The 15,360-nt window shown below is 42.5% G+C and overlaps 1 long non-coding RNA gene and 1 pseudogene across 1 annotated transcript in view; both read left to right on the top strand.

Moving 5' to 3' along the window:
* The window catches only part of LOC137767270 (uncharacterized), a 51,587-nt gene that overhangs the window by 33,956 nt on the left and 2,271 nt on the right, over positions 1-15,360 (top strand). The gene's annotated exons all lie outside the window — the stretch shown is intronic.
* Positions 13,917-15,206, top strand: LOC137767683 (eukaryotic translation initiation factor 5 pseudogene; annotated as a pseudogene).

The raw sequence follows: 15,360 nt of genomic DNA, 5'->3' as shown, positions 1-15,360 counted from the left end.
TATTAAAAACCTGATGCCCAGGCACCATAGCAAGTGGCACAACCTAGTGACCAGAAGGTACAGAGAAACCAACAGGACAGGTAACAGAGTTTCCGTCAGTGTCCTTCCCTCTGACGAGTCTCTGCATTCAGCTTGGTCATCGCCAGTAACTCAAATGCGTGTGAGGCCAGTTGGGGATGAATGAGCATGTCCAGTCAAACCAGATAGCTTTAAATGGTAGGCCTCTGCCAACACTTCTCCTCTTACACATTTGGAATGGAGGGCAATAATGGCACTTTAAATTACCTTGTTGAAGTGATACTTATACTTAACCTTGAGATATTGTCTGTGAAGACAACTTGAATCTCAGCTCTGATTTCTTCAGGCCTCAATTCAGGGAGGATTCTTAGAGAGGCTCATGTCATACGGAGATTTCTTACCAAGGAGGGAAAAGACAAACAGATTGCATCCCCATTGTCAGAAAGTCCTCCAAGTGTTCCCAAGAAACCAACACAGTAATTCTCTCCCTTCTCTCTATCACACACAATTTGAGGGGACTGTCCTTTTCCTGGTGTATGTCCTTGGCGGCTTTGTCATAAACTGACCACATATGTGTGGATTTCTTTCCCAGGCTCTATTCTATTCCTGTGGCCCATGCCTCTTTTTGTGCTATTTCTACACTGTTTGGTTACTGTAGCTTTGTGATATGGTTTCAAGTCAGTGATTGAGTTTCCTCCAGCTGCTGTTCTCCTTTCTCAGGGTCCCCTTGGCTGTTCAGGGTCCTTTGTAGTTCCATACAAATGTCAGGATTGTTTGTTCAGCTTCTGTGAAAAATTCCATTGGAATTTTGGTAGGATGTGCATTAAATGTGTATGCTGTTTTGGGTAGAATGAACATTTTAGCACTACTAAGTCTTTCCATCCATAAGCACAGGATATCTTTCCATTTCTTTGCATCTTCAATTTCTTCATTGATGTTGTAAGGTTTTCAGTGTGCAGCTGTTTCACATCTTGGGTTAAATTCATTCCTAGGTATTTGGTTCTTTTGTTGTTATTGGAAATGGGATTGTTTTCTTAATTTCTGTCTCTTGATGGTTCATTATTAGTGTATAGAAACACAAGTGTTTTTAGTGTATTGATTTTGTATCCTGCAGCTTTACTGAATTCATTTATTGGTTCTGACAGTTTTTGGTGATTTAATACAGGAAACTGGAATTAGAAATCCCACTGTTTATACCACATCCAGCTCAGCTACAACACCCAAGATAGGTTGGTTACTATTATAATCTTCCCACACTGCCCCTTAAAAACATGTGAAATTTTACAGTGGCTAATTACATCATCACTTTGGGTGAGCAGGATCTGGGTAGGGCTTGGCCTCTATACAAAGATCGTTGTCTTCTCTACATTTCTGTCCTTTTATTGACACAGTTGCTTTGAAAAGTAGTTTATTTTACAGTAATTTCAAATGTACAGAAAATTTTCCATAGCAGTACAAAGTACTCACATTTGCCACTTCACACAAAACACTTCAGTGTGTTTTACCCAAAACATGGATACACTCCCAGGGAACAAGCACTTTTAACCACCAAATGAGGAGGATTATAATTTCTTATAATAATCTGATCCATAGGTCCACTTCAACTTTCACCACCTGCCCCAACTCTATGGAAATATCTTTTTCATTGTGACCCAGTTTTCTTTTTTTTTCTGAAACCTTGACTGTGACTTTCCCTCATGTTCAAAACCTTGATGGCTTTAAAGCACAGGATGAGTATGATATCTGTATGGCTTCTTTCACTTAGGGTGTTGTCAGCATTCCTCCATGTTGTAGCATGTATCAGTACTTCATTTTTTCCACTGCGAAAAAAACACATAACATTTACCATTTAAGCCATTTGGTGTGTACAGTTCTGTGGCACTCACTGCATCTACATCGTTATAAAAATATCCTCACCACTTATCTCCTGAACTTTTTCATTTTCCCGAAGTGAAACTGTATCCATTGAACACTGACTCCTCTCAGCTCCTGCAACCACATTCCTTCTGTCTTTGAATTTGACTCCCCTAGATACCTTATGTAAGTGGAACCATAGAATTTGTTCTTCTGTGACTGACTTATTTCATTTAGCATAGTAAGTTCAAGGTTCATCCACATTGTAGCATGTGTCAGAATTTCCTTAGTTTTCAAGGCTAAGTAATATTCCTTTGTGTATATACCACATTCTGTTTATCCATTTATCCATCAGTGGACACCTGGGTTGCTTCCACCTTTTGTTATTGTGAATGATGCTGCTGTGAATATGAATGTACAAATACCTGTTCCAGTCCCTGCTTTCAAATATTTTGAGTAAATGCCCCAAAGTGGAACTGATGGATCATATGTTAACTCGGAGTGTAACTTTTTAAGGAGCTGCCATATTATTTTCACAGTGGCTGCACCATTTTACTCTATTCATTTATATGGCAGAATAATATGGTAGTTTATGGATGTACCACATTTTGTTTATTCACCTATTGATGGACATTTTAATTGTTTCTACCTTTTGGCTATTATGAACAGTGCTGCTATGAATATTTGTGTACAAGTTTTTCTTTGAACACTTGTTTTCAATTCTTTGGTGTCTGTACCTAGGAGTGGAGTTGTTGAACCCTATCGTAATAATTGGGTTGGCCAAAAAGTTTGTTCAGCTCTTTCCGTAAGCTGGCTCTAAGTAGCCCTTAGTTGTCTTTAACTTCATTCAAAACAATTTTGTGAGATTCTTTGTGACGGCTGTCATATCAGCGTGCATTTAGCAAAAGACTTATCAAAGTTGGTGAATTTTTGTATAGCCATTTTAATATTGAAGATGAAAAAAAGGCGACATTTTTGGCATATTATGCTTTATTATTTCAAGAAAGGTAAAAATGCAACCGAAATGCAAAAAAAGGTTTGTGCAGTGTATGGATTTGTGCTGTGACTGATTGAACGTGTCAAAAGTGGTTTGCAAAGTTTCATGCTGAAGATTTCTCGCTGGACGATGCTCCACGGTCGGGTAGACCAGTTGATGTTGATAGCGATCAAATGGAGAAATTAATTGAGAACAGTCAACATTATACCACATGGGAGATAGCCAACATACTCAAAATATCCAAATCAAGCACTGAAAATCATTTGCACCAGCTTGATTTTATTAATTGCTTTGATGTTTGGGTTCCACATAAGTTAAGTGAATTTCCGCATGTGATTCTCTACTTAAATGCAATGAAAACGTTCCATTTTGAACAGATAGTGACAGGTGATGAAAAGTGAATACTGTACAATAATGTGGAATGGAAGAGATTGTGGGGCAAGCGAAATGAACCACCACCAACCACACCAAAGGCCGGTCGTCATCCAAAGAAGGTGATGTTGTGTATATGGTGGGATTGGAAGGGAGTCCTCGATTATGAGCTCCTTCCAGAAAACCAAATGATTAATTCCAACAAGTACTGCTCCCAGTTAGACCAACTGAAAGCAGCACTGGATGAAAAGCGTCCGGAATTAGTCAATAGAAAATGTATAATCTTCCATCAAGATAATGCAAGACCTCATGTTTCTTTGATGACCAGGCAAAAACTGTTACAGCTTGGCTGGGAAGTTCTGATTCATCTGCCATATTCACCAGACATTGCACCTTCAGATTTCCATTCATTTTGGTCTTTACAAAATTCTCTTGATGGAAAAAATTTCAGTTCCGTGGAAGACTGTAAAAGGCACCAGGAACAGTTCTTTGCTCAAAAAGATAAAAAGTTTTGGGAAGATAGAATTATGAGGTTGCCTGAAAAAGGGCAGAAGCTAGTGAAACGAAAGGGTAAATATGTTGTTCAATAAAGTTCTTGGTGAAAATGAAAAATGTGTCTTTTATTTTTACTTAAAAACCGAAGGCACTTTTTGGCCAACCCAGTACATTTATCTTTTTGAAGAAATGTCAAAGTATTGTTCACGTAGGCTGCACCATTTTACATTTCCACAATGTTTAAAAGTTCCATTTGCTCTACATTGTTGCCAATATTCATTATTTTTAATTTTTCTTGACTATAACAATTGTGTGTTTGAAGGGGTATTGCATTATGGTACGAATTTGCATTTCCATCATGACTACTGATGTTTGACATCTTTTTATGTCCTGTTGACCATTTGCATGTCTTGTCTGGAGAAGAGTCTGATCAAGTCCTTTGTGCATTTTAAAAATTGAGTTCTTTGTGTTTCTGTTGATGAGTTTCTTGATATGTTCTGGATAACAGACTCTTAGTAGATATATCATGTGCAAATATTTTCTTCCATTCTGTGGACTGTCTTACTTTCTGGATAGCAGTTTTGATGTGATAAAATTATTAACTTTGAGGAAACCCAGTGTATCTATATTGTATTCATTGCTTAAGCTTTGATGTCAGATCGAAGAAACCACTGCTAAATGCAAGGTCATGAGGATTTATTCCCTTGGTTTAGTTTAGAGATTATAGAGTCATCCCTTGGCATCTACTTTGCTAGGGTTAAGGTCTGTGCTTAGAGTCAGTGTCAGGGTTTAGGGTGATGGTTAAAGGGTCAGGGTCAGGGATTGGAGTTGAGGTGTCAGGATCGAGGGTCTAGGATCCAAGGTTAGGATTGTTAGGTTTAGGGTAATAGGGTAAAGGGTTAGGGTTATAGGTTAGGATGTTAGGGTTAGGGTGAGGGTTAGTTAGGTTAAAGGATAACCTGTTCTCACCCTCCTTGTCCCTCTCCATCTCTCTGAAGCCTCCAGGATGGACAGAATTCTCCCAAGGTCACAAATGAGTCAGGTAGGTGAGCTGTATCATTGTTTGTCTTCCCCTCAGTCCTGGGCTCTTGGGAGACGAATGAAATGTCTGTACTGTCTCTGTTTCAAATCGACCTCAATCTCAGTCAGGGGCTGTGGAGGCCATCAGAAGTCATGTAGGGTTTCTCTCTTCCCTCCCTCCTGCCTGAAAGGGGTGGTGCCAGCCCCACTCTGCCTGGGCAGTCCCAGGTTCCAGCACAGCTCTGACACGAGGGCACTCTGAAGACGTGCAGGTTTACACAGGACTGGGTGCAGTGACCAGCTGACCCTCAGGTGCTGCCTTCTTGAGGGCAGCTGGGGCCCTTCTGGGACTTCATGAATCCTTTGTCCCATCTGAGCGGGCATCAGTAGAAAATCAAGTCTCAGACAGGATAACCCTTGACCTCTGACCATCCAGGCAGGCATCTGTGGTTCTCCAGCTCAGCCCAGCCTGGGCTCTGTCAAGCCCCTGTGGCCAGTTACTGAGCTGCACCTGCCGCTGGGCAATTGAACAACCACCTGGGCAGCATAGACAGCCCCTTGGCATGTTTATGTTCCCAACATCCATGTGGTTGAGAAAAGGACCCTCTCCCTCACAGCCTCTTAGCCTGCCGAGAGAGGTAATAACCCTCCAAATGTTGAATGTGGCCCTGGCCACAAAAACCATACAAAAGACCGTGGCCCTGCAGTCCTTTGGCCTTCCAGTTGTTACAAACTTTTGACATTCATACTCGTTAAGAATCAAAGCTATGGGAGCAGCTGGGCCCCCCAAGAGGCAGTTTCACAGGGGCTGCATGTTATTAGAGAGTCATATACACACCCATGTGGCCTTTGGAAAGCCTGCTGATTATGAATTCCATGGTATTGAATAATCCTTGAGCCTCCCAGTACTTCATTGAGCAATAATTTCTTTACCACCCTAGCATTTGGTACCTGCTCTTTGTAAAGGCAGGAGAAGAGACTGAAAAGTGAGCAATGTTGTTCTTCGGGGATGGGTGATTAATGTGGCCGGGGGCAGGCATATGCATCCTGGGCAACCACCTCTCGGGAACAAGAACGAGGTCCGTGTGCCTTCTGAGAGCACATAGGCTATTCTGGGCCAGTCTCTGTGATGCAAGGACCCGGTGACCAAGGCAGGATCCTTGTGTTTACCATCATCATCAACCTTGCTTTTCAGCAAATGGAAGAACTTTTTGCTGTCATGGGAGGATAGCGGGAGCAGCGGATGGGTGGCTACAGCCCCTGACCCTAAGTGAATCCCTTACTACTTTTTGCTTCCAATTCTGTGCCATGCAGTGGACTGTCAGTGATATGGAATCTGCCGCTTTTGCTGAGCCAGCATCTGTCCTCATGTCCAACTGCAGCACCTCAGCTTTCCTTTTGGAACTACATCTCACCTGCTTCCAGTCCAAACAGTTTCAGGGGGCTGACCTTATATTCCACTCACCTAGAAGATGGGTATATGATCCACATCTAGCCAATCCCATTTTTCATCCTCTGCTTGCTGTGATCGGTTCAAGGGTGAGAATGTGACCCAAGCCAGGCCAAAGGCATTCAAAGTCATGAGTTTTCATAGAACCCTAGGGAAGGAGAAACCCCTCCTGGTAGAATGGGTGTTGTGTGGGTGTCATCTTGGAGTTGCTGGTGGCCCTGGATGCAGTGAGAGAGACTGTGCCCGTGAATGGGACCACCCCAAGGCATTCAGCAGGACTGATGTTTGGAGAGGGACCAGGTCATACTTACAAGAACGTGAGCCATTGGACCTGACATCTCCAAACCCACTCTTCAACTTGTCTCTTGTATTAATTTATTTCTATCATTTAAAATAATGTTAATTTATTTTACTTGAGTAAGTACGTCTAGTCCCTTGTAATCCAAAAAGTCCTGACTCATCAGGATCAGTGATTCCTGAGACTCATTCTGGCATGGTGTCCTCATTGGATGGGGCATGTCTGGGGAAGATGAAGACACTGAGTGGGGTCAGATCTAAGGGTTGCTGCCAAACAACTCTATACCTGTTCTTCTATGCCCCAGGAGAGGAAAACCCCAGAACAACGACAGGAGAACTAGCAGGGAGAAAGGGTCATAGCATGGTTAATTGGTCTGCTTGTATTTTCCATATTTTACGGTTCATTTTGTTTGTATAGTGTTAGGAAATCACTGTTTTATCCTAGATTTATAGTTTGATGCAATAGCTTGTTGTATTTGACCTTTAATTTCACCTTTCATTCGTTTTCTACAGAATTGTCACAGTTAATGAACAAATATGGATACCTTACTACTAACTAAAATCCATATTTTATTCGGGTTCCCTTCGTTCTCCCTTTTTTCTGTCCTAGGATCCCATCCAGGGTATCACATGGCATTGAGTCATCATGTCACTTTAGGATCTTTCTGGCTTTGACATTTTCTCACACTATCCTTCTCTCAATGACCTAGGTAGTGTTGAGGAGGACTAGTCAGGTATTTTGTAGACTGTCCTCCACTGGGATTTACTTGGCGTTTTTCTTGTGATTAGAATGGGGTCATGGGTTTTAAGGAAGCGTATCACAGAGGTAAAGTGCTTTCTCATTACTTTATATCATAGGAACATACATCAAAGCAACACTGTTCATGTTAACTTTGCCCTCCTGGCTGAGGTAGTTTTTGTCGTATCTTCCGCACTGTGAAGTTACTTTTTCCCCAAGTCCAAACTTTGCGTATTCTTCAGGATGAAGTCACTATGTGGCACTCACACTTCAGGAGAGGGGAGTTAGCCCCACCTCCTTAATGAATGGCTGAAATATCTACATCAGCTATTTGGAATACTTAAACGTAGGAGATTTCTATTCAACAGTACTCATTAAAAAACAACAAAACACTATCTAATCATTTCTTTTTACCAGCGTGGACACCCTACCCAGAAAGTTATTTTAAGCTTTTGGTCATAATCCAGCAGTGCAGTATTTGGCTGCTCAATTCATTCCTGCTTTGGCTATTGAGAGCTCTTTCTATTGGCTCCTGCTTTCCTCTGACATAATTCCATCTTGTGGGTTTCTTTTTATCTTTGTACACATCTTTTTATGTGCTTGTTGACCATCTATGTTTCTTGTCTGGAGAAAGGTGTGTTCAAGTCCTTTTCCATTTTAAAATTTGGGTTGTCTTTCTGTGGAAGATTTGTAAAAGTTCTTGATGTATTCTGAAGGACAGACTCCTGTCAGATATATCATGTGCACATATTTTCTTCCGTTCTGTGGGTTGTGTTTTCACTTTCTGATAGCACCTTTTGATGCACAAAATTTTTTAAAGTTGAGGAAATGTAATCTGTCCATTATTACATGAGTATTGTAACCATCTGCCTTTGCTTATCTGTAACTTCCCACTCCAATGGTAAGAAACCTGGCTTCCAACATTTGTCATTCATTGAATTTATTGCTTGCTCCATTCCAGCTTAGTACAGATATAGTAGTTTCAGTATTGTTAGCTACTAACACCATGGAAAGAACTTATAGAGTCCAATATTTACGTATGGCACAGTTTGCCTTTGTTCTACAGATTCCATTCTTTTCCATAGTTAACTAGGTCAAGTACCTTTTGCCCCACCACTAACAGTGAGTTTTTTTCATACATTTCTAAATCAGATTATTTGTCACATTCTCTATTCCACCCTATGACATTCCCATATCGTAAATAACTGTATTTGAATATATCATGATTTACTTGTTGGGTCGTAAAAATCCATGGTTTTAGACTAATGCCACAGGAGGAGGTAAGCATTTCCCTTCTGTCTTCCGGCTTAGGTGTCACACTTAGAACAGTGTCTACCCCGAGATTCTGCATATATTTACTAAAAGGGCTTCGTTTTATACCTCTCATCTTTAATCCATCTGGATTTCCCTTTCAAATAACAAAAATGCTATTTCAAATTTAAAAAAAATAAAAATTCACTAGTCCCCTCTTAAAATATGTGGGCAGACACAAAAAGTCACCTTTTGTATAGTTTCATTTATAGGAAACATCCAGAATAGGTAAAGAAACAGGTAAAGGAAGAGGATTAGGGGTTGTGAGAGGCTGGGGAAGGGAAGAATGGGGAGTGTGTGCTTTGGATACAGGGTTTTATTTGGGGGGAATTAAATAGTCTGAAACTATTCAGTGGTGATATTTGCACAGCGTTGTGAATACTTAATTGCACAATTTAAAATAGAAAAAGTTTAAATTTTATCATTTCACACGTAAAACATAAAGGATGGGATGCCATAAATGTGGGGAAAAAAATAAAATTACAAAACAAACACAAATGACTACAGGGGAAGGAAAGTAAATTTTGGGTGGGGGAGAGGGTTGATGGTGTAGATCAGGAGTTGACAGCAGTGGTGGTTGCAGAGCCAGCTCTGCCTGGGTGTGTGGTGGTTTCTGAAATGGCTTTGGGTCTCCTGCAAGAGCTGGTGCATGCTCTCCCTGCAGGGGTGGTGAATTTTGACCTGGCTCTGGGTCTCCGGCTGGAGCTGTGAGAGAAGAAAAGATTACCCACATGCCTGCCTTTCCATGTCCTTTTCCAAGGACAGAAATCTTCCCAGAGCCTTCCAGAGAAGTCCCAGCCCAGGAACTTCTCAGACTGCAGTCCACCAGATGGGTGGTCTGGGGCCAGTCTTTGCTCCTGGCCCAACACCAGCCTCTGGGTACTCCTTCCTGTGTGGCCCAGAACTCACCCCTCTCACACACTCACATGCACCCACCCCCGGCCTTCTCACCTTTGGTCTCTGCCTTGGTGGGCTCCAGGTCCTCCAGCTGACTCAGGGGAAGGTTGACATAGTGTTCCAGGTCAGAGCTGGATGTGCTGAGCTGCACGTAAGCCCAGGACGGGATGCTGGAGAATGGCTTGGGTGGTATGCGGGCAGGAGGCCTTTCCCATTCACCTCTGGGTCCTGGTTCTGGAGAACCCTCCGTGGACACACTCACCAGGAGGCTGCGTTGGCCCTCTTTGGCAGTGTGGTGCAGTGGCCCCTCACTTGGGGAGATGGATTAAGTATCACCATCAACAAGCTCCTCGTGGCTCTGTGGGGTGGGGCTCTGCAATGACAGTGACCAGCAGCCAGCCTGGCCTGGATGTATCAGAGCCCTCCCAGGCCTTTATCTTATTGCTGTTTCTTCTGCCCACTAGACCTTCTGCTTCCAGATCAGGCACAGACCTGTGTCTGCTCAGATATCCACCTGGGAGGAAAGAGATGCTTCTAGAGGGCTTGGGATAAACCTCAGGCAAAAGGGCACTGCCCCAGCTCTCCACATCCCACACAGCCAGCTTTGACCTGGGGTGTGGATATGACCAGCCCACCAGGCTTCTGACCTGCTCTTGCTTGAAGTAGACCCACTCCACATAAACCCCCTATGTCCACACATACAAGGAGGGGACATAGGGTTACCTGGGTGGAATCAGAGTGGTGGCCTGGTGTAATTCCTGCATTATATGGTAGTGCTACTTTTAATTTTTTGAGGAACCTCCATACTGTTTTCCATAGTGGCTGTACCAATGAACATTCCCAACAAAATGCTTGAGGGTTCCCTTTTCTCCACATCTTTGCCAGTACTTGTTATTTGTTGTCTTTTGGATGATAGCCATTCTTTCAGGTGTGAGGTGATAATCTCATTGTGGTTTGGGTGTGCATTTCCATGATAAGTGATATTGTTTATCCTTTCATGTGTCTGTTGGCCATCTGTATATATTCTTTGGAAAAATGCTTGATCTTCTGCCAATTTTTTAATTGGTTTTTGTTTTTTGGAGGTTGAGTTGTGTGAGTTTTTGGTCTATTTTGGATATGAACCCCTTACCAGATATATTGTTTGCAAATATTTTCTCACTTTCAGTAAGCTGCCTTTTCATTTTGTGGATGGTTTCCTTTGCCGTTGGAAAGCTTTTCAGTTGGATGGAGTCCCATTGGCTTTTGCTTTTGTTTCCCTTGCTTAAGGAGACAGATCCCAAAAATATTGCTAAGTCTGATGTCAGAGAGCATACTGCATATGTTTTCTTCTAGGAGTCTTAAGGCTTCAGGTCTTACATTGAAGTATTTGATTCATTTTGAGGTTTTTATAGATGGTATGAGAAAGGATTCCAGTTTGATTCTCGTGCATGTAGCTGTCCAGTTTTCCCAACACTGTTATTGAAGAGGCTATCTTTTCCCCATTGTATATTCTCACCTCCTCTGTCATAGATGAACTGACCATAAAGTGTGGGTTTATTTCTGTGTTCTCAGTTCTGTTCCATGGATCTATGTGTGTTTCTTTGGTGCCAATACCATATTGTTCTGATGATTCTAGGTTTGTAGTATAGTTTGAAATCAGGGAGCGTAATATGTCCAGGTTTGTGCTTCTCTTAAGGTTATATTGACTTTTCAGGTTCTTTTGTGTTTCCATACACATTTAAGAATTCTTTGTTTTAGTTCTCCAAATGATCCCATTGGTATTTTGATAGGATAGGAATGGTATTGAATCTTTAGATTGCTGTGAGGTGTGGAATCATTTTAACAATACGAATTGTTCAAATCCATTAGCACAGCATATTTTTCCATTTGTTTGTGTGGTCTTCAGTTTCTTTCATCAAGGTCTTCCAGTTTTCTGAGTACAGGTCTTTTACCACCTGGTTTAGATGTAACCCTTAGGCATTTTATTTTTGTTAATGTTATTGTCAGTGGAGTTGTTTTCTTAATTTCTCATTCTGATAGTTTGTTGTGAGTGTATAGAAATGCAACCGATTTCTGTAGATTAATTTTCTATCCTGCAACTTAACTGAATTTTCCAATGGGTCCTATCTGTTTTGGGGTGTCTTCTTCAGGCTCTTCTACAGAGTATCATGTCATCTACAAGCAGTGACAGTTTTACTTTTTCCTCTGCCATTAGATTCCTTTTATTTCTTTTTCTCATCTAATTAGTATGGCTAGGACTTCCTAGACCTTCGAACGAAAGTGGCGAGAGTGTTCAGGGTTAGAGTTAGGTTTAAGTGTAACTGGCCCTCTTTCCCTTCCTCCCTCTCCATCTCTCTGAGGCCTCCAGGAAGGACAGGACTAGTCTAGGGTCACACATGACTTAAGGACTTGAGCTGGACCATTGTTTCTCTGCCCCTGGTCATGGGCATGGTTTTGTGTACCATCTGTGTAATTCTTTGATCAGGTGTTTATTCAGAGCTTTCCCTATTTTTAATGGGGTTGTTTGTGTTAGAGTTCTTTGTATATTTTGAAACAAATCCTTTGTTAGATATGTGTTTACAAATATTTTTCTCAGTCTGTGGCTTGTCTTCTGACTTTCTGAATAAGGCCTTTCACAGAGTAGAAATCTTTAATTTTACGAAGTCCATGATGTTCCTTGTTTTTCTTTGTAGATTGCCTTTTTGTGTTTTTTGTTAAAACTTGGAGCTCATGATCTATGTGACCAAACCCAAGCTCCTGTCAATTTTCTTCCGTGTTTTCTTCTATAATTTTGAATAGTTTTGTATTTAAAATTTTTCTATTAATAATTTTGAGTGAATTTTGTGTAAGTTGTTAAGTTTGCATCTACATTCATTTCATTCCATGCGGTTTCCAATTAATTGTTCCTTAACTATTTTTAAGAAAGTTGTGGGGTGTTATCTCCATTTCAGTTTGAATTTCCACAGTTTAATGGATTCAGCAGTTTTGCCTGCAGGGAGCGCTGTCGCCAGTGAACTGTGAGTGAGGCGCGGCCTGCAGTTCTGGGACTGTCCACAGGGGGACCAAGCCCGCCTCGCTGACCCAGGGCGCATGCGCATTCCACCTGGTACTTGGCTCTGCGCGGCTGAAAGGAATTCTGTTTCCTCAGGCACCGCTTGGGCCTGGGATGCCTCGGGTCAGCGTCTCTGCCAACAGCAGCTCAGTCTCCTTAGGGCTCGCTGGCTTTTGGCTTCAGAACAACACAGGACTGCGTCCGTGCAGACCGGAGCTGGGTTTCCTGGCGACCGGGGAGGAAAAGGTGAGAGAACAATGAGGAGAAGCTTCCTGTGTGCGACTGACTTCTGAGGTGCGGTCCATCTTCATACGACCCAGGAAGGGCTTCATGTTGAAAACTGGGTTTTCGTCAGTTTTGTGGGCAGTGTAACCAGCATGACTTACGTGGTGTCCATTTTTCCCAGCACTGCTTATTGTGGGGACTGTCCTTCCCCTTGGTGTGTCCTTGGCCCATTTGTCATAAATTAACTGACCCCATCTTTGTGGGTTTAATTCTGGGCCCTCTGTTCTGTTCCTGTTGCCCACGTGCCTGTTTTGTGCCAGGTCCACACTTCTGGTGACTGTGGCTTCGTGCTGTAGTGTGACGTCAAGGAGCGAGATGCCTCTGGCCTGTTCTCCTTTCTGAGAATCGCTTTGGCTAATTGGGGTCCTTTGTGGTTCCATACAAATATTAGGATGATTTGCTCTGTTTCTGTAAAAAGTACCATTGGAATTTGGTAGGGATTGCATTCACTATGTACATTGCTTTGGGTAGAATGGGAATCTTAATGTTAATTCTTCTATTCCATGAGAACAGGATATCTTTCCATTTATTTGTGTCTTTTTCAATTTCTTCATCAATGTCTTGAAGTTTTCCAAGTGCATGTCTTTCACGTCCTTGGTTAAATTTATTCATAAATTTAAATGAATAGGAGTCTGGTGGAGGGACGGGAGCCCTGTGCCCCATCCCCCATTCTCCCCACCTCCTCGACCCCTGCGGGCCACTGGCTGGTGGGGAAGGCGCCCCGACACCCGCGGCTCACTGCGCCTTCTCTCCGCGCCAGGTCGCCAGGCCCCAGGCGCTGAAGGGTGTGGACCCCGGACGTCGCTGGGACAGCCCCTCCCCGCTGCTTGCGGCACTGCCGCCGCTGCCTCCGCCGCCGCTCCTCGGACTCGGGTTCGCGCGTGCCTCACTTCATCCCAGTCCCCGGCGAGCAGCGTTGGGTTTATGTCTTTATTTGACGAAAACGAGCTGTTGCGCAGCCACTGGTACCTGTATTGGGGAAACATAGCATACAAGCAAGAAGCTTACAGCCTCAGTGGCGAAAAATTTTTCATGTCAGAGACCGAGAACTCTTGCAGTCGTTTATGTCATCCCTTCTTCTCCAGACAGAGGATACCAAAAAGTTGTAATCAAAGATCTCTTCATCTTATTGATAAAGCCGGTAATAAGCCAAAATGTCTGTCATCGTCAACCATAGCGTGTCAGACCAGTTCTATCGCTACAAGATGCCCCGTCTGATTGCTAAGGTTGAGGGCAAAGGAAATGGAATCAAGACAGTTATAGTCAACATGGTTGACATAGCCAAAGTGCTTAATCGGCCTCCAATGTATCCCACCAAATATTTTGGTTGTGAACTGGGAGCACAGACCCAGTTTGATGTTAAGAATGACCATTACATTGTCAGTGGATCTCATGAGGCGAATAAGCTGCAAGACATGTTGGATGGATTCATTAAAAAATTTGTTCTCTGTCCTGAGTGTGAGAATCCTGAAACAGATCTGCACGTCAATCCAAAGAAACAAACAATAGGTAATTCTTGTAAAGCCTGTGGCTATCGAGGCATGCTTGACACACATCATAAACTCTGCACATTCATTCTCAAAAACCCACCTGAGAATAGTGACAGTGGTACAGGAAAGAAAGAAAAGGAAAAGAAAAATAGAAAGGGCAAAGACAAGGAAAATGGCTCCGTGTCCAGCAGTGAGACACCACCACCCCCCACCCCGTCAATGAAATCAGTCCTCTGCATGCTGTGGAAGAAGAGGAAGATGATGATTGGGGGGAGGATACAACAGAGGAAGCTCAAAGGCGAAGAATGGATGAAATCAGTGACCATGTGAAAGTTTTAACCCTCAGTGATGATTTGGAAAGGACTGCTGAAGAGCGTGTCAATATCCTGTTTGATTTTGTTAAGAAAAAGAAAGAAGAGGGTGTTACTGACTCATCTGACAAATTGTAGCTGAAGCAGAAAGACTGGATGTAAAAGCCATGGGCCCTCTTGTTTTGACTGAAGTTCTTTTTAATGAGAAAATCAGAACAAATTAAAAAATACAGGCGCCATTTCTTACGATTTTGTCACAACAACAAAAAAGCTCAACGGTACCTTCTTCATGGCTTGGAGTGTGTGGTAGCAATGCATCAAGCTCAGCTCATCTCCAAGATTCCACATATCTTGAAGGAGATGTATGATGCAGACCTTTTGCAGGAAGAAGTCATCATTAGCTGGTCAGAAAAGGCCTCTAAGAAATATGTCTCAAAAGAACTTGCCAAAGAGATTCATGTCAAAGCAGAACCTTTTATAAAATGGTTGAAGGAAGCAGAGGAAGAATCTTCCAATGGTGAAGATGATGATGAAGATGAGAATATTGAGGTGGTGTATTCAAAGACTGCCATTGTACCGAAAGTTGAAGCTCTAAAGTCTGACAACAAGGACGATGACATTGATATTGATGCCATTTAAAGGGGTGGGTGCAGCCCAGCTTAAAAGTGTAATGCTGAGAATCTTTCTGCATCATCAGCCAAAAGTGCAACATGTATGTGCAAAAGCTAAAATGGCTTAACGTCATGCTACACTTTCTACTAAAAATGTATTGCTGTGAGTGGTCTGTATTTAA

Source organism: Eschrichtius robustus, chromosome 7 (assembly GCF_028021215.1).
Source record: "Eschrichtius robustus isolate mEscRob2 chromosome 7, mEscRob2.pri, whole genome shotgun sequence".
Taxonomy (NCBI): Eukaryota; Metazoa; Chordata; class Mammalia; order Artiodactyla; family Eschrichtiidae; genus Eschrichtius; species Eschrichtius robustus.
This window is presented reverse-complemented; position numbering and strand designations above follow the sequence as displayed.